The sequence below is a fragment of the Brachycentrus maculatus genome, unplaced genomic scaffold (genome assembly GCF_059751285.1).
Source record: "Brachycentrus maculatus isolate JH-2025_06_01 unplaced genomic scaffold, ASM5975128v1 h1tg000391l, whole genome shotgun sequence".
In the NCBI taxonomy this organism is placed as follows: Eukaryota; Metazoa; Arthropoda; class Insecta; order Trichoptera; family Brachycentridae; genus Brachycentrus; species Brachycentrus maculatus.
In genome coordinates this window covers 57,749-77,455 of record NW_028281140.1, presented here as the reverse complement: position 1 = coordinate 77,455, position 19,707 = coordinate 57,749, and positions in this window count along the sequence as shown.

Below are 19,707 nucleotides of genomic sequence, written 5' to 3'. Positions count from 1 at the left end.
ATTTAGACCTGAAGATGGAAGCAAAGGTTCCGAAACTAGTCGTAATAATAAAATAAACTGAAGTTGTAAAAATCTAGTGCTTTTTTTACAATTTCATCATGACTTTCAACAAAGAGAGTGCCGAAACAATTAATATTTTTTTGAATTAATGTTTTACTTAGTACTTTGTCTTAAAATCTACTATGACACGTATTTTGATGCATTTTGCATCATTTTCAAACACATTATGTGAAGCTAATTCAAAATTTTAGAGTTTTTAAATTTAGAAGTAACTCCACATACGGTGTTTGAAAATGATGAGGAATGCATCGAAACACGTGTCACAGTAGATTTAAAGAGTAAGTGGTATTTACTAAGTAAAACATTATTAAAAATGGATAGATTTTACCACAAAAAGACTGCCGAATCAGTTAATGAAATAAATTAAATATTAAGAATATCGAGAGTATAATATATGAGTTTATATTTAGACCTGGAATCTTTGGAATGACTTTATTTAACCGTTTTAAAAAAAACTCAATATTTTTATTAAAGAAATAAATATGTATTTATTTTAAATTTTTACTCAACGATGCACTAGATTCGTTTGATTTTGTGATTGCTGAATAATCACAATACCCTCAATCAGTCCAGTTTCAGACTTTGCCTATTAGAAGTACCCCTGTTGCAACAACCCTCGCTAAACATGGTAGGTGGTAACACCTATGCACATAACACCTACCCTATACCTAAATACATTCCAGTCATGGCGTACCGAAGCTAGTAACACAATGCCTCGTGGAAACAGATGAATCATGCGTCTGGACCAAATGTCATTGAATTCTTCATTCAATACTCCCCCCCCATTCGGCTCCCGGCTATAAAGGTGATGCAGGGCTAACAAAGGATCAAAAACACCTCTTTGGCCATTCACTTTAGTTTCTTATTATTTATTTATTTATTTTTAAACACTTGTATAATACTTATAATTGAGTTTTATTTCCTACATTTAAACGTTGTAAACAAATTATTTGGTCAAATTATAAGCTCAAATAATAAAAATGAAAAGTATATTTTCTGGCTTTTCTTATGTCGCTCACTCCTTTCAAGAACGTCTTAAATAAAAAAAACTTGACTTCTCAGGAAAACGTTTTTAAAGTTTACAAATATAATACAATGTATTAAAAATAAATATCAAACCACTTATTGAATTTTTTACATTAATTTTTAATTTAATTTTTTTTAAATTTTTTTGAACAGATCTTTTTTGGTAAGACCTAAATGTTTTTTCTCCGTTTAAAAAATATTTAGTATATTAAAAAAAATAGTAAACAATACCTTTTCTTCAAAATGCAAAAACAACACATTCTTCCCTGTAGCGGGTAAATGTTAAATTAAAAATACGCCTCTTTTGCTGGGAAATGGTACATTTTTTGAGCATTCCGAAAACATAACTACAACTAAAGCAGAACTGAAAATTGACGATTTTTGATTTATGACGTTCTTGAAAGGAGTGAGCGATGTGTGTTATTATAATCCAGGATTCGAACATCACATACTAATAAAAGAGTTTCTGCTCAATAAAAACCTTCTTTTCATCTCACCAATAGATGTCAAAAAATGTTTCAAAATTGGTTCATATGTATATATAGAACTTCCAAGAATTTGAGTAGTGTAATTGTCAATAATGGGTAGAATTGGTGAATGTTACACGTATGTAAAGTGATCACTTAAACTAGCCTATGACGGTCATCAGCCCCGTAAATGCCCTGACTTTCTTCATCTTCATCAAAAATAATATTGTAGTGATTAATTTAGTTTTTTTTCTTCGACGAGGTTAAAAGTTGCGGGGCAGGCACCCTTCAACAACATCCCCGACGGTGTATAGCGATAAGCCGCGAATTTCGGCTCGATGCGCGTTATTCTGTAAAGGATTAATACACGTCAGTTGTTCCGATGCTTTCTACCTGAATCAACAACATCCCATGGGGTTGGTCTACAATTCTTCACTGCTTATATGTGGTATATTTTTATTTTTATACTTTAATACACTGACTAGTTAGGGGATTTTATTTTAAAATTCGAAATCCATGGTTTTTAACTTAGAAATAAAGTAATGCTCAATGAAATCATTATTTTTTCATTAATCACCAATATAATATTAACATAAACCTTTTGTTTAAACTATTCTTACGCTTTACTTATTAATACGCTACCTCAGACGAATGTGTGGAAAGTCATTGTATGACAAAATTAAAAACGAAAATATAAGAAGGAATGTAAGGCTGAACGCGGAATAATTGAAAAGATTAGGATGAGTTCTTTACGGTAGCATGGACATGTGGAGCGAATGGATAACGAGAGAACGACTAAGAAAATATATGTGGCGAGTGTGAGAGGGAAAACAGAATGATGACGACCGAAAAAGACTTGGCACGATCAGATCAATCAGAACCTAAAATCTGGCGGTGTTAAAAGTCTTCGTAATCGGAGGGCATGTATGACTAGATGTATGGATGTGAAGGAGGCGAGGAGTGTATGTCAGGACAGAAGAGTGTGGCGTTCCATCCTCTCTGCCTACCCCTGCAGAAAAACGGCGTGATGGTAGTAAAACGCATTTATTCTCATTCCTACTTTACTGCTATTTAACATTTATTACTATCTCAGTGCAACTTGCTAGGAGCTTCATGTTTTTTTTTTAAATACGGTTCATTACTTCACTTTTTAGTAAAACAAAAGCCCTCATGACTTCTGATGATACGTGTTTTTTTTGTTGAATATTATTTATAACATTATGGTATCAAACGTTTTGACCAATAAATATCACTGGTCTGTTTTTGGTCGGTAGAAAGATATTGATTCTTACCAATACGCCCGTTAATGTACATATTTGTTTTCTGTACATTCATATTTCGTTATATTGATTTAGAAACAATGTTTAATTGATAACAGAATTTAAAATGAATCTATGAATCTTTATAAATAAATTGGGATGATGCCAATCAACTTAAAAAAAGTAAACTCATTGCATAATTTAGAGATTTTGAAAATTAAAAAAGCGATACAACAATATTTAAATATTATTTAAATCAATATTATTATTTGTAGCAGTCCTTTTTTTGATATTTTTCCAATTTCTGTTCCTAGTAAGAAAAAATCCGCACATTAAGTTTTTGTGTGTGTGCTCCACTTTACGTATGCGTGCGCGGCTTCATATTGTTTTTTGGGTGATTCCATTCGTAGTTGTTATTTGGAGTTGCTACGCAACGCACAATAAAAATAACATTTAGGATTTTTTATGGAGTGTATGGAAGTTTTTGGTAAGGGAATGTAATTAACTATGAGTATTTAATAAATAATAAAATAAAACCCTTATCCGCACCCCAATGGTGCATAGGGCACTGCGTCATATAAACGCAGCGTTATCTTGATCGTTTACACATGAAAGAAAGGTGATCAGCCCTCCGCTTCAGGTACCAGTCCAGGGTAATATTGAATAAATATGACAGTGAAAAAATCACTTATATTTATTTTACCCCCCCTTAGGAATCGAACCCGGTACCTCCAGAACGGTAGCCGAGCGTGCTGACCATTACACTACGGAGGCGGACTGAGTATTTAAAATACATTAAAAACATTACATGATTTAGAATTTATTAAACCCTGATAATGACAAGGTTCTTGTCAAAACCGGTAGGTTAAAGTGTACAAATAATAAAAAAGTGGTTAAAACTAAGTTGTTTAATTTTACAAAGTTTATAAAATGTGCCACAAAGTATCTGCGAAAAACATTCAAGAAACCGATCAACTTTATTTAATAATTGAATAATAAAATCGCTTCGCTTCTTGAATGTCGTTACTAGGTTAAATTTTGAGTAATATTGAATAATGTAAGAAATGAATCAATAGTTAGATCCTTGATGCAGAATGGGACACTTTAACAAAGACCTTCTTTTCCAACTTAAATGTCTTTTATATCTCGCTTTGTGTATGAAAAAGGTATCCGATAAACTTTGTTATATTCGAGAAAGAAAATGAAACCCGTACGTAGAACAAACTTATCCAAGTTCCACACCTGTCGTTCCGCAAAGTATCCTCTTCCCCCTACTGTAAAGTGAGAAGGTCTAATCGTATCGATTCGGAAAAGTATTTTCACGGGTGCCGGTTCCACTTAGGGATGTTGTCGACTTTTTTAGACGTGGTTGTGGATTTCTGCAAAAGAACGCGTGAGAAAAAGTTTATTTCTTCTACGTATATTATTTTGTGAAATAATACAAGGCAGAAATGTGTGTATAGGACTCAAAGTACTTTAAATACCTTTTTTATTTCAAAATAAATAAACTTTCCAATACATATTATTTTTCTCATGTTTAATTCCTTCTAAATTATGTACGACATGATATTTATGACAAAATGTCGTGAAAACAGGTCAAGTGATGTTTTTGGTACATTAAAAGTATTGTTAAGTTTGGTTATGTTTCCTTATCATTCATCGTTTACTTTATGTAATACCACTTAAAAACACGCTACTTCGTGACTTACGGTTTTAGAATAATTATTTCATCATCATCGAGTTATATTTTATACCACATACCTCAAAGAAAGGGGTCTGAATATCTTTATTTTAATATTTTTTTTAAATTTAAACATATTAAGCAGCATAATTTATTTTTATTTTTTGGTTTTGAGAGAGATTAGCCTCCTGCGATGTCGATTCCCAGTTATCGATCCATATCTTTAGTGGTCTGCCCGGGAGTCGACTATCATGGGGTTGGCAATACAGTGCGATGTGGGGGAGTCTGGATGGTTCCATTCTCTTCACATGCTCATACCATTGTGTTTTTCGTTGCCTTCCCCACCTAACACACAGGTCCACACCCAAGTATTTAAACTTTTCCACCTGCTCTACTAAGATGCCATCTACAGTCACGCTACATCCCACTGGGATCCGGAGAACACCATGTTCTTAGTCTTTGTATTATCTACATAAAGATTTGATATATTCATAAATTTTTCATACTATACCAAATTTTAGCTCATTTATGTTTTCTCAAATAACTCAAATATGTGGTCCGAAATGTAGATTTTTATTTATTTGATAATTAAACATACATAAACGAATGTTTTTAAAAACTCAATTTAGAGTAATGAGATATTTTTCATAAGATTATTTCATGCATTTACATACTATGTGAAGTCAAAGGAAAATATTTAAATGTTTTGATAAGTAATGAATCCATTTTTAAATAAATATGTAATTTAAAGTACCTTTATGATTTTCCAATAAAACATTTTTAAGACATCTCTTTAACACGGCTTTGAACTCCTTGGATCATTTATCACCGATGTTGATGCGGAGGAAAAATGAAGTGCATTTTTTCCACGTTTTTCATTCAGATTTGACGTCTGTAGATCAGCCAGGCAGGTGCGCCCAACAATCGTATAGAAGCGGCCGGCTCCGAGGCGACAAGTGAATCGAATAAGGAATTGACGTTTGTGATATATGCACCTTTTTGCTAGGGTGATGCGGGGTCTACTTTCACTATATCAGTTCCTTCCCTTTCTTATTTGGGAGCATGAAAAAGTATTCATTGACGTGCAGGAATGCGATACTCAATGTGTGATGCCATTTGAAATATTTACACTTTATTTTATTATATTTATATTTTATGTTATGTTGTAAGAAAAAGTTATCTGTATTTTTGTACTTTAAAAAAAAACCAATAAAATACTTTTGAAAGTCACTAAGTAGTATTTTTTAAAGTGGTATTACGCCAAGTGAACGACGAATGATAAAGAGAGTAAATACTTTTGATTTAAAATATAGTATAACTTTTTTTTAATTAATGTTTTCCTTAGTAAATACCACTATTTCTTAAAATCTACTGTGACACGTAATTTGATGCATTCCGCATCGATTTCAAACACCGTATTTCGCTGAAAATAAGTCAATGAAAATAAACTACATTTTTACAAAAAGTACTCTTTTCGTTAATCGAGTGAGAAAATAATTGATATCAATTATTTTCTAACGATACCTTATACGATCAATGTTTTAATTGAAGTTGAATGAAAACATTTTGAGTGTGTCCAAATACTTCACACGTTTTTACACAAATAGTTTACACGTGTGTAAAGTGATCACTTAACCAAGCCTATGACTGTCGTAAGCCCTTTAAATGGCCAGACTTCCATATTCTCCTTCATCTACATTGAGATGTCTAAAATTAAGTTTGACTGTTGATTTCAGAGTTGATCTAAATCATCTACATACTCTTGGACTATCTCAAAAATATTAATCGCCAAAACTTCATGATGCTTTTTCATTTATTTATTTATTTAAACTTCATGCACACAAAAAAAAAACAAGTACATTGGCAGGCTTTTTGCTAACAAGCAATATCTGCCAACCAACCAAAAACAGACTAGTGATATTGATCTAAACGTTTGATACCATATTAAGCTGTTTTTATAATAAATATTTACAAAAACCTTTCCCTAAAACAGATGTGGCATTTTAAAAATGAAGACTGAAGTAAGTGAAATTTTTAAGTTCGTTTTTCGAGGGTAGAACCAGTCTTTTTTTTTAAAGACATTTTAAGACATTTTAAATTTCTGCTGCTGATAATTTCATTTCAAAGTTATAGAACACGCACGATAATTAATATACTGATTTATTTTTTTATTATGTTTGAGAACCACTGGTTAGGTGGAAATTCAATAACGCTCACCTGGTGCTAGAAGTTGCGGCAGAGGAAACAGGAGCAATAAAAACTTTCACTGAAGATACCCTTCCAGGAATGAATAGCCTTTTTTCTGGTCGCCTTTCTATTGCATAACTTTCTAGAATTCTCGGAAATGAGACACCATTTCGTAGCACACTTTTCTCCATTTAAGATCTAATGATAAGCATCTAAAAGTTTCTTCTTTTATTCCTAAACGAGTAATTAAAATAGTGACACTAAAAAACAGGTAAAACTAATGGAAAAATTCAATTTTCTCTTCTACTTTATCTTCTAATAAACGAGTATTAATCAGAAAATGCTATATGGTGCAAGTTGGTATTTAATTAGTTAAAAGTGACAAAATCGTTGAAGAAAAAGCAAAATGACGGGTTTATTAATAAACATTCTATTTTATATTTTTTTCATAAAAAAAATAGATGAAGAATAATTTGTATTTACAGGGCTTATGACCCATCATATCGCTCACTCCTTTCAAGAACGTCATAAATCAAAAATCGTAAATTTTCAGTTGTGGATGTTTTCAGAATACCCAGAAAATGTACTATATCCCAGCAAAAGAAGCATATTTTTAACGTAATATTTGCCCGCTACAGGGCAGAAAGTATTGTTTTTGCATTTTGAAGAAAAGGTATTGTTCAATTATTTTTTTAAATCTACTAAATATTTTTCAAATGGAGAAAAAACCTTCAGGTTTTACCTAAAAAGATCTGTTGCACAGTAAAAAGTTCAATAAGTGGCTTGATATTTATTTTTAGAACATTGTATTATATTTTTAAACTTTAAAAACGTTCTCCTGAAAAATCAAGTTTTTTGATTTATGACGTTCTTGAAAGGAGTGAGCGATATGTGACGTCACACACGTGTTATATTTACCATTCTACCCATGATGGACATAGACGCTACTCAAATGATCAAACTCCTAGATACATGATCAATCTCATAACATACTCGTAGTACCTACACGAGTTCTCAGCAGCCATCTACGTTGGATTGAAAAAGCTTTTACGTAGCGGAGTTTTATATGGTGAACAAGTATTTGGACATACTCAAAATTTTGTGAATAAAAATACATCACACCAAATATGCATAATTATTAAAACCTGTATTTTTATTTTTGGAAACTCATTATTAAAGTATTTTCTGTTAAATAACTTGTTTATATACTTTTTTTAAAAATTAACAAGTAAATTGATAAGACTGAGATATTAAGTTATGTTTCGTGGATTCGATTTCATACTAAAGTAGAGAACATGTTGGGGTGTCATAGAAGCATTAGCATATTCGATCGCCATTTTACCCCAATTGCAACTGGTCGATACTCTCGTACAATAGACTGCGAGTACGTGTGAATATACTATCCAGTCAACCTTGAAACCCATATAATCGTCCTATCCGATATGAGTATAGATTTACGTATGCATATCAAAACTTTATATAATTGTATATATTACTGGAATGGTGAAGACGATACTGGGCGGGTGGAGACTAGGGGTGTTAGTATAAGGGAGCTGGACGCAATGAAAAAAACATATTAATTTCCAAGAATTTTTATTAGATGCTTCGCGTATAACAGCGCATAAATAAACACGTTGTATTTGAATACATAGAATAGGTACCTCAGAAAGGCATTTCAATGTAGTAACAATAAAATTTTCAATGTAGGGGAGAGTGCCCATGGATGGGACGTTTTTGATTTTGCCTCTCTAGTTCTTCTCCGTAAAATAAATCACAAAAAGTAAACGTGGTTTCTCTTTATTCAATCTTTTAGCTACAAATATGCCATACTTTGTTTTCTAAAAAAATTAACCTAACTGCCTGAAAAATCGATTTCAAATAATGTCCAAAAATGTCCCATTCATAAACACCCTCCCATGAGAGGGACACCAGTATACCATGAATGGGACATTAATTAAAATGCTAGATTGATGGAATAATTATATTTTAAAACAAAAATCATCTGTAGACACTTTCGTATAATACGTAGACACATGTAAAAGAAATTTTATTAAACATTTTTGCAACATTTTTGGCAAAAAAAGTTCAGATATCTTAATATTCCACAATTTTCATGGGCCACGAAATTTACATTTAAGCCATTGCATAAAACTATATTGATATTCTCCTTCACATATGTGACACTTATTATCCTCCTTTCCTTTTGTTTTTGTCAGTGATACACCTTCTATTTCAACTGATTTATCTGAACTGATCTCTGTCATCACTCATTGAAATATTTTGTTGAAAACTGAGTTTTTTTAAAACTCTTTTGGCGTTAGGCTTATTTTTTGGTCTATCTATAGGTTTTTATTTTCCATTCTTTAATAATTGTATTTTCAAAAACTTGTCCTTTTCTGAAATGTCAGATATTTTACTTGATTTCCCCTTACTGATTTATTTCTGTACTGTAGAACATATTCTTCCAGCTGAATTTAAATACGTGGAAAGTATTTCTTCTCGGTTCAGACTAAACTAACTAACTAAAAAAACTAACTTACCATCAAGCCGCTTCCCCGCAGGGATAGGTAGAAAGAATAGAACGCTACACCACTCTGTCTTTGCAAACATTATTTTCGCCTCTTCCACGTTCATGCATCTCCTCATACATACCCGCCGATTGTTACGACTCCTAACCTGACCACTTTCAACTATTTGGCTTACCTGATCGTACCATGTTTTTCTCGGTCTTCCTCTGCTCCTTTTTCCAATAACATTCGCCTAGTAAATTTGTTTAACCGTTCTATCCTCACTCATTCGTTCTACATGTCCAAACCATTTCAACACATTTTTCTTAATTTTATCGATTATGCTTATCTCAGCTTTGCATTCCTTCCTTATTTCACTATTCGAACATCTATCATACATCGTTTTGTCGCACATTCTTATTTTGCCAACTCCATGTTTCACTTCCATACATTAGAGTTAGAACCAGGACTCCGTTATGCACTGCCAGTTTAGCTTCCGCTGATAGGCTATTTTATTTCCTATCAGCCTTAACTCGTTTGACATGTCTATAAAGAGAAGATTTTCCTATTGCATATGTCTTTGCAACCGACCTAATATTTTGCTTTTATTTAAAACCTCTTCTACAGCAGCTTCAATTAGAACGTTGGTGATTGATGGTTGGTGAACGATGGCGTGTTTTTGGCATTATAACCTAAAAACAATAAAATGTTTACAATGCGTGTATTACAAACGAGTACAAACGATTTTTAATATACATTAAAAGTATTCGCCATGAATGGGTCAATTTTCCCTTGAGTGGGCCCGTCCCATTCATGATCACTGCGCGCGTCCCATTCAAGGAAATGCGTGATTTTTAGAAAAATAGATAAATCGATACATTTATACTAAAGTAAATTTGATGAAACATACTTTATAATATCCTGAGAGAACCAACTTAAATAATTGTATATATCAATTGCAGCACTTATCATAACCTATATGTACAAACAAAATCAAATTGCAGTATATAATTTACTTTTTGACGCAAAAAAATTGTAACAAGTCTTACTCGCTTCACTGTCAGTCGAGAACTGAGGTTTGAGGATTATTCTGTCTAATATTGTAGCGTTCATGTTGGGTAATTTTTTTTTTTTTGTAATAATAGTTTGGGCTGGAGGACGATTGTTCCATTCATCCTCTGTCCCACTCATGGACACTCTCCCCTACAGAAATATATTTTGAAAATCTTTTTATTGGTGTGAGTGTGAAAATCGTGTTGCGAGAGGGAACGAGAAAACTAAGCCAACAAACAGTGATTTTTCTTGTACAACATTTTGAGAGTGTCCAAATACTTGTTCACAATCTCTGGATTATATCCAATTACAGGAGTCATTTTCATATTATTTTTTCACATCTTATAAAAAATGAAGAAGAATATGGGAGTCTGGGCATTTACGGGGCTTATTGATTAAGTGATTCAAGAACAAGGTTTCTAAATTGGTTCATATATATAGAACTTCTAAGAATTTTAGTAGTGTGGTTGTCAATAATGGATCGAATTGGGGACTGTTACACGTGTGTAAAGTGATCACTTAAACCAGCCTATGACGGTCGTCAGCCCTGTAAATGCCCAGACTTCCATATTCTTCTTCATTTTTGATGAGATGTCAAAAAATCGCACTTTATAAAATTAATAAAGCACAAACATTTTTTTAACCACATTATTTTTGGTACTATTAAGTTGTGGCACCCCAATCTATGAAGATAAAATCTATTTCAATAAAATTTTTAATGTGAGTATGCTCAAAATAATAAATCTTCTTATGTTATTCACCGATTTGCTTAAAATTTAAGCACAAAGTAGCATTCGAAAACATACATATTTTACATCTATCTGTATTTTAAATAAAAATGTGAGTTATCGTTGTTAAAATTTTTAAATCTTTTAAAGTAATGCATCGATTGCTTTGAAATGTTTACAGCTGTTTTAATTGTGACAAATAAAATACGATTTTTCGAAAACTTTTTTATCGTATGACAGCGCCATCTGTTGAAAGTTACAATAACACTAAATATGCTAAACATTGCATTTGGCCGAGAGCGTGTTTATTGACAGCTGTTATTGGCAGCATTGCGAAATTGAACATGCTGGAAATATGTGCCATATGTATTCTTTCTTTTCTATTCTGCCAGACTAAGCCACAGCAACGCGTTGCCAGATGCAAAGAGTAGTAAATAATACATTTAAAATTGATTTTTTTTACTTGAATGAAATATATTATTTTATCATAAAACAGTTCTCAAGTATAAGTAGTCTGCCTCCGTAGTGTAATGGTCAGCACGCTCGGCTACCGTTCTGGAGGTCCCGGGTTCGATTCCCAAGGGGGGTAAAATAAATACAAGTGATTTTTTTTTACTGTAATATTTATTCAATATTATTACCCTGGTACCTGAAGCGGAGGGCTGATCACCTTTCCTTCATGTGTAAACGATCAAGATAACACTGCGTTTATATGACGCAGTGCCCTATGCATCATTGGGGTGCGGATAGGGATCTTATTTTATTATTATAAGTATAAGTAAGAAGGTTTTTGTAAAGTTTAAATATTTACAAAATTATGTTTACCATATTTTAACAACATTATACAAAAATGTTTAGTCAAAGTGTAGAAATTTATAGTCGAGTCGATATAATTCCCACTTTCAATTTGTTTGGGTAAACCAGGTGCATTCTGTACATCAAATTTGATTTCGAATTCAATAATTCCAAAGTCCGTGTCCGGGTCGGTTCACTTGGGGGAAACTTTAAACTTTCCCCAACAAGTCAGCGAGGGTTGCGACTTGTGACCAGTCGGGGTGACTCGAGACCGCCGAGGTGAGGCGGCGGGGGTAGGGGGTGACTTGGACAAAACAAACGGCATCTTCTGGTTTGATTCAAGATCTCAGATACACTTACCTTGTTCTCAGACTCCGGAATTGTTCCGCGATTAGTTTCGGTCTCGTGAGATTTATGGTCTGAACGGAAGTGGAACTATTACATTTCTTCGTTTCTGTGTGAAAAGTGTACTTTATCGGTTCAAAATTATGTTTCTTATCTGGTTAGTGTTAAAATTTATATTGACAATTTTTAGAGTACATCCAATTATATTTTTTTAACAAATATACTGGATTCAGTCTTTGAAAGATTGTCGTCAAAATATTTGAGATATATTATTTTAATAGTAGATATTTTCTCGGACATGGGATTTCGAAAATCTGGGCACATACCTACAGGGCTTCTTATCTGTCATCGACTTGTGAGGTCATATTGCTCACTCCTTTCAAGAACGTCATAAATCAAAAATCGTCAATTTTCAGTTGTACATGTTTTCGGAAAGCCCAGAAAATGTACTTTATCCCAGAAAAAGAGGCATATTTTTAACTTAATATTTACCCGCTACAGGGCAGAAAGTGTTGTTTTTGCATTTTGAAGAAAAGGTATGGTTTGATTATGTTTTTAAATATACTAAATATTTTTCAAATGGAGAAAAAACCTTCAGGTTTTACCTGAAAAGATCATTTGCACAGTAAATAGTTCAGTAAGTGGCTTGATATTTATTTTTAATACATTGTATTATATTTTTAAACTTTAAAAATGTTCTCCTGGAAAATTAAGTTTTTTGATTTATGACGTTCTGGAAAGGAGTGAGCGATATATTACTTCCAAATGTCATCTATTGAATTTTCTGTAAAGTTGTAGAGCAATGACCTTAATCAATATATATGATATCCTCCCTGTTTGTTGCTAATGTTAATACAATATAATGAAAAACAATAATAATAAGTGCATAAAGTATTTAATTTTCACTTAATATAAACTTTTTCATATGTTTTGAGCAATCGTACCTCATCTGTATAAATAAAAAATTAAATACTGATTTTTTTAAAATCTTCAATCTTTAAGTCTTCCAAAATTCGTTATGCCTAGTTTGAGTAATACTATGCATAAAACATTTTTTTGTCGAGGAAAGGTGGTTAAAATTTTGTTTGATTTGAAATGCAACGATAAAATGTGGGTTTTTTTAAAAATATTAACATAATTTCACACTTGGGAAACTGAATTTTATGTTTTGAAATATATTCTGCCTTCGAAAATTGTGTGCTGATTATAAAAAAATGCATCTAAAAAACTTATATACAAATATAGTAAGAAGCAACGAGTATAAGTGTCCTTTTAAGAATATCATTGTTTTGTCCATTGAGGTGTATTTTGATAATAAATTGTCCTTTGAATTCCTGTGTGAGTACCAGGATGGAATAAGACACGAAGAGGTGAGCGGCTAGTTTAGGAAGACATGTCTAGGAACTGGCAAGTGGTGCGACAGATGGTGGTGATGTTCTTAATAGTTGCACCCTCCCCACTTATGTTGATCCTGGAAAGTAACCCAGTAACTCGGAGGGATCATGAATTTATATCCTTTGCGTAAAATCGCTAAAGGCAAATAATTCAATTTATTGGAGGCTATGAGAATATACATTTTTTGTTATTTTGATGCCAATTCATCGTATTTTATTACAGTATTCATTAATAACGATTTCAAAATGCCAAATTTGTGCTCATCCTTAAATTAATTTTTACATTCTTTACAATGGTGTCCGTGTTCAAATCCAACGATTATGATAATCCTATCTCTATTATTGGTTGTATTACATAAAGATTTTAAATGATCCATATATAAACTAACGAAAAACAGTCAATAAAAGCAACCTTGTTATGTTATTCGTCTTGATCTGTCTTGAACCGGAAATGTTCTCTTTTGTAAATTATTTCGTAAATTAACACTTTTAGAATAAAATATAAAAAAAATTTAAATCAAATAAATTTCTTGTAAAACAAAAAATGTTAGGTAAGGGATATTTCTTCTACATTGGTAAATAAATAGCAAATATTTTCACTTATATTAAAGAAAAACTGGTAAAGTTTATTTTGCCAAATTTCTATTAATTGTTATCGAAAATTTCGTAAATCATAACGAATCATGTCACATTTTTAGTATGCTCAATGATTTTAAGTACATGTGCTTTATGATACACCAGGATTAGAGTAGGATTTAGGGGAATAGAATCTGTTTTTGTAAGTCAAATATAAAACATGGTTATTGACCACTACCTTACAACATCTGCATTGTTATTATATTATTTAAGGAAAATACAAAGCTTTGTAAAAGGTTTTCTTATGCATAAATAAATGTAAAATGTAAAATTATTTTTAAAAAATCATTTGTGATTCATAGTGTTAAAGTGCGTATCAGTCAGAATTATAGCACTGATATTCCTTTTCATAAATCTTTCAATTTTGCTCTCCACAGCCCTAACAAACTCACACTCCGCAAATATGGAAAGATTATTGCTCACAGACCTTCAATGTCATGTATACGGTGGCTCAAATTAATCATAGTTTTTTTTTATATACGGAAAATATATAAAAATTATCAAACTCAAAATTTATTCAGGTGAACGTAAAAAAAAGACTTGAAAATCAATAACAAATAAAAAAACATGCTTAATTTAGTCAATATAATTTATCAAAAAAATTATGTATTACACAGCATATTATTATGCAAAGATTCGATAGACAATTCTTCTAAGAGGTGATTTTTTTTCTTCATGAATATTGATGGAAAAGGTGTATGTCAGGACAGAAGAATATGGCATTCCATCCTCTCTGCCTTCCCCTGCGGGGAAACAGCGTAATGATAGTAGCAGTGGTAATACTGAATATTTAAACAATGATTTATCATTTTAATGGATTTTCACCATAAACACTATTTCGTTGAAAAGGGGATGAAGATTCATTGAATAATTGGTCCGACGAGTTATTCCGTATCCAGTTTTATATTATAATACATGTACATATGTTTAGTTATAAGTACTTACCAACGTATGTATCGATACGTTGTATTGTACGTTATGCTGACCCCCGCTGTAAGATGTTCGGTCGGAGAGATGGCGTCATCTGTCTCATCTCGTCTCGCCCGTGTCTCGAGTTATTGCCGGACCGAAGATGATGTATGGGATCCCGAAAGACATTACAGCAATTCCCTCCCGCTGACAACACCTGTTACTTTGCTAACGACTGTGTTTTTCCCGCGCTTCCTTTTGGCTCTGAAAATTTCATATTGGAGAAATCCTTGTATCGGTATAGAAAAATATACCCGTACATCCATAATAAACCTCATCACGTACTTTTGAAAGATGTTGGTATATGAAAATCGAGATTCTATTTAATTCACTATTTCACACAATTTGTGAGGTTATACCGCAAAGGAACTAAACTGAATATTTTACGTCAATCGATTGCTTCGTTCGTTTTTATAAAATTTGTTTCATATGAGTTTTTGTTTTGAAGAAATTGATGTACAATTGTAGATTTGGTATTTTTAAGATAAGAAAATTATATTTTACATCAATAAAAACATATCATATATCAATCATATCAATATGACTTTAACAATACTTGGCACAAATCAAAAATGTTCTGAAATTCACCAAAACGTGTCTCTAGGTGTTTTTTTTTAAATAATAAACAAACTATATGAAATTTTTATGAGATAATTTAAGATTATAATTATTCATATAATAATAATAATAATTACAATTAAAATATCACTTCTTTCATAAAATACTGGTATAAGGTATCACACTATTAAACCAAAAAAAAACAATTGATACAAATAAGTTTACAGCAGCCATCTATGTTGGATTGAGAAAGCTTATATTTAAAAGAGTTTTTTGTAAACAAGTATTTAGACGCACTTAAAATTTTGGGAATAAAAGTACATCACACAAAATAATCACTACTTGTAATCATAAAATACTGGTATAGAGGGTCAAAACAAACAATACAACGCTACGTAGGTGAACTGGTGATGTACTAGGTATATCGCTCAATCCTTTCAAGAACGTCATAAATCAAAAAACTTGATTTTTCAGGAGAACGTTTTTAAAGTTTTAAAATATAATACAACAATGTATTAAAAATAAATATCAAGCCACTTTTTGAATTTTTTAGTGTGCAACAGATCTTTTTAGGTAAAACCTGAAGGTTTTTTTTTGCATTTGAAAAATATTTAGGATATTTCAAAAAATTATTAAACAATACCTTTTCGTCAAAATGCAAAAACAACATTTTCTGCCCTGTGGCGGGTAAATATTAAGTTAAAAATATGCCTCTTTTGCTGGGATATAGTACATTTTTTGGGCATTCCGAAAACATGCACAACTGAAAATTGATGACTTTTTAATTATGACCTTCTTGAAAGGAGTGAGCGATATGTTTGTAAATGTTTTTTTTATTTTTTTAAATTGTTTAAGTTATAATGGGTTCTTTACTGTAATACTTTGTGCTTATTTATATTCGCTGTTTTCGTTTGGTTGAACTAATGCATCCTGGAAAATGCACGTGGCAATGAAGTAAGTGCAGGAGATTCTGGTCCTCCCTACAAAGGCTGGTTCTGGCGGCGTGTTATCAAACATTATACGGATGCTTTCATCCCCTTTTACGGCGACATTAGCACGAAAAAGTTGCCCGCGATACTCTTTGTCATACATTTTCCTCGTTAGAGGCGGGTTCTCATTACGCAAATTCAACGACATTTTTTGCAAGTTGATTTTCAACATGTTATTTGCACTTGAATTGTTTATATACTTTGTAGGATATTCTATATTTTAAATAAATCAAACTTTGAAATAAAGTATAATATTATGATAGTTATGTATTTTTATTAGAGATAAACACAGTGTACAGGATTAATTAATCAATAATTTATATAAGATGTTCTCTGCTATTAGAATTATTTTTAAATGATTATTTTACTGTTTTTTACAAAATAATATATGATGATGTCGACTTCAGAGATTAAAAATACATAATAATTTATAAAATACAACATTGTGATTTTATTTGAGTGATTACTGTTTGTTTTATAAAATTATATGAAAACACGTTTGTCTTTAACTCAGTGGCACAAAATGTTGAAAAGTAATGGTACTCAATGTATGGGATGTCATTAACTTAGTATTCGACTAAATATTTTTTCTTACAAAAATCCTTAGTGGAAATCACAACGTTATGTTGAATGAAAAAGGATTGAGCCCATTATAATTTTATGCCGAATCCTTTCATAAATAAAAATAAAGAATTATGAAAAAAATATATTCGGTAGTCGCATTGTCATACTATATTTCAATATAAAATTTTAATTTATCTCTATAAATACCACTATTTCTTAAAATCTGTTGTGACACGTTTTCGATGCATTCTGTATCATTTTCAAGTCTTCATCATTCAACAAACCGAGGACGTAACAAAATTTTAATTTATCTTCAAATACGTTGTTTGAAAATGATGCGCAATGCATTGAAGCACGTGTCACAATATATTTTGATAAAAACTAGTACTTACCAATTAAAATTTAAATTAATATAATGATATTGGAAATGATACATTTTTGTTGATATTTTCATTAATTTATCTTAGTTGACCCGCCAGAACGTCACAAAAGACAAAAATCTTAAAAAGCGTAAGCTTTGTGTCTCTGTTCCAGATATATGGTACATTCACGTGCTGTACAATCCACATTACCTTTGAGTCTCTCCACTAATAGTGATAGTTGGGTGGAGCGGGGTACCTTGACGTAATACATTAACACCTTTCAGGCGCACCGTCCCAAAAGGGCCTTTGTCCTTTTTCTACTCTCCTCGCGATACCATCGGACCCCACACACATAGTTTCCAATGTCAGTCGCCGTGTTTCTTCATATACACAAGGTGCATTAGGGATTACGACTCCGACTGAAAAAGGATCTCTACTTACCCGAAAACCGAAAAAAAATCATGCAAAATAAATACATACATACAAATATTATAGAAAAGTGTATTTTTTTCATGCTGACTGAATCACAAATCACCCGGAAAATTCTTTTGCATTTGTAATTACGAATGTATGCCATTTTTTATGCGTCCTGCATAAATTTTATCTGATGAGAAAATAAAGGTCTGTTTTATTTTAAAATTCGAAAATATGTATATATTTTTTTCGAAAACCATACTTAAATAGAAATATATTTGAAGTTTTGTTTGTTAATATTTTATAATGTAAAAATGTTCTTGATTTAGTAACATTTTGAGTCATATAGTTTTATAAGTCTTATAGCCTTAGCGTAGAAGGCGCTCGACCGCAAATTCCAAGTTCAATTCCCGCCAATTTCAGAATGAAAACAAGAAGTAATTATTTTCAATCACTGTGGGTATTTGCAATGATTTTTTAGCATCTTAAAAAAGGCATTGTGGATTATTCCAAAAAAAAATTGACCCTTTTTGGTTTAATAAACAAATATTATTTCGAGAAATAAAAATACTTTGTGTTCTGATCCACTCACATTTTTATTTAACCAACTAGTTTCGGCAACAACCTGTTGCCCTCTTCAGGGTTACATTTATTACTAGTAATAAATGTAACCCTGAAGAGGGCAATGTTGCCGAAACTAGTTGGTTAAATAAAAATGTGAGTGGATCAGAACACAAAGTATTTTTATTTCTCGAAATAATATATCAAGATGATCCACAAAGTTAATGCTTTCAATGTTCAAAACATAATAAACAAATGTTTAGAATTTTTAAAACCATAGTATTTGAGGAAATTAAATGAAATCTAAAACATATCTCGTTTATGATGATGTATTAGAGAAATTTAGAAATCAATCAAAGTAGTAACTAATTATAAATTATTAACCTGAAATCGTTTCAATCCATATACATTAAGCATGCACATATAAATATATATGTATATATATATATATATTATTTATATATATATATATATATATATATATATATATATATATATATATATATATATATATATATATATATATATATATATATATATATATATATATATATATATAATGCCTAATACCTGCGTACTTTGTCGGTTATGCAATATATCTCTTATTCTTATTCTTAAACCGAATAAGATATATGCATACAGTTTTAGTGATTTACTCCAAAAAACGTGCTTGGCACGTTATTCCATAAATTTCATTATTTATCTACTCTTAGTTACTTTGCCGGCGACTTCTATGGTTGTAAGGAATTGTTTTATTTCATTTGTTTTTTTAAATAACAACTTTCTACGTTTGGTTGAACTATACCTCGCGTAGTTAGACGGTACGACTTTGTACCTATTCTTCCTCTCCTTTGTGGCTATCCCCTTTGATTAACTTTGATCTCCTGACTTCTAGGTGTGGTTCTCGCTACAATACATTCTTTTACAATACTCTCTTTCTCACCGCAGAATCCTGATCTTATCTGTCCACCTCCTTACTACACCTACGTCATCTCAGATAAAATGATATTAAATATTCTACGCTTTTTCCTTTTAACCTTCCGCAAATGGCAGCAAGACGTTAAGATCGAGAAATTTGCCATTATGTTTGTGTATTTTATTTTAAGAAAGTCAAAAGGTTATGTACGAGTTATAACATACTTAGATTACATT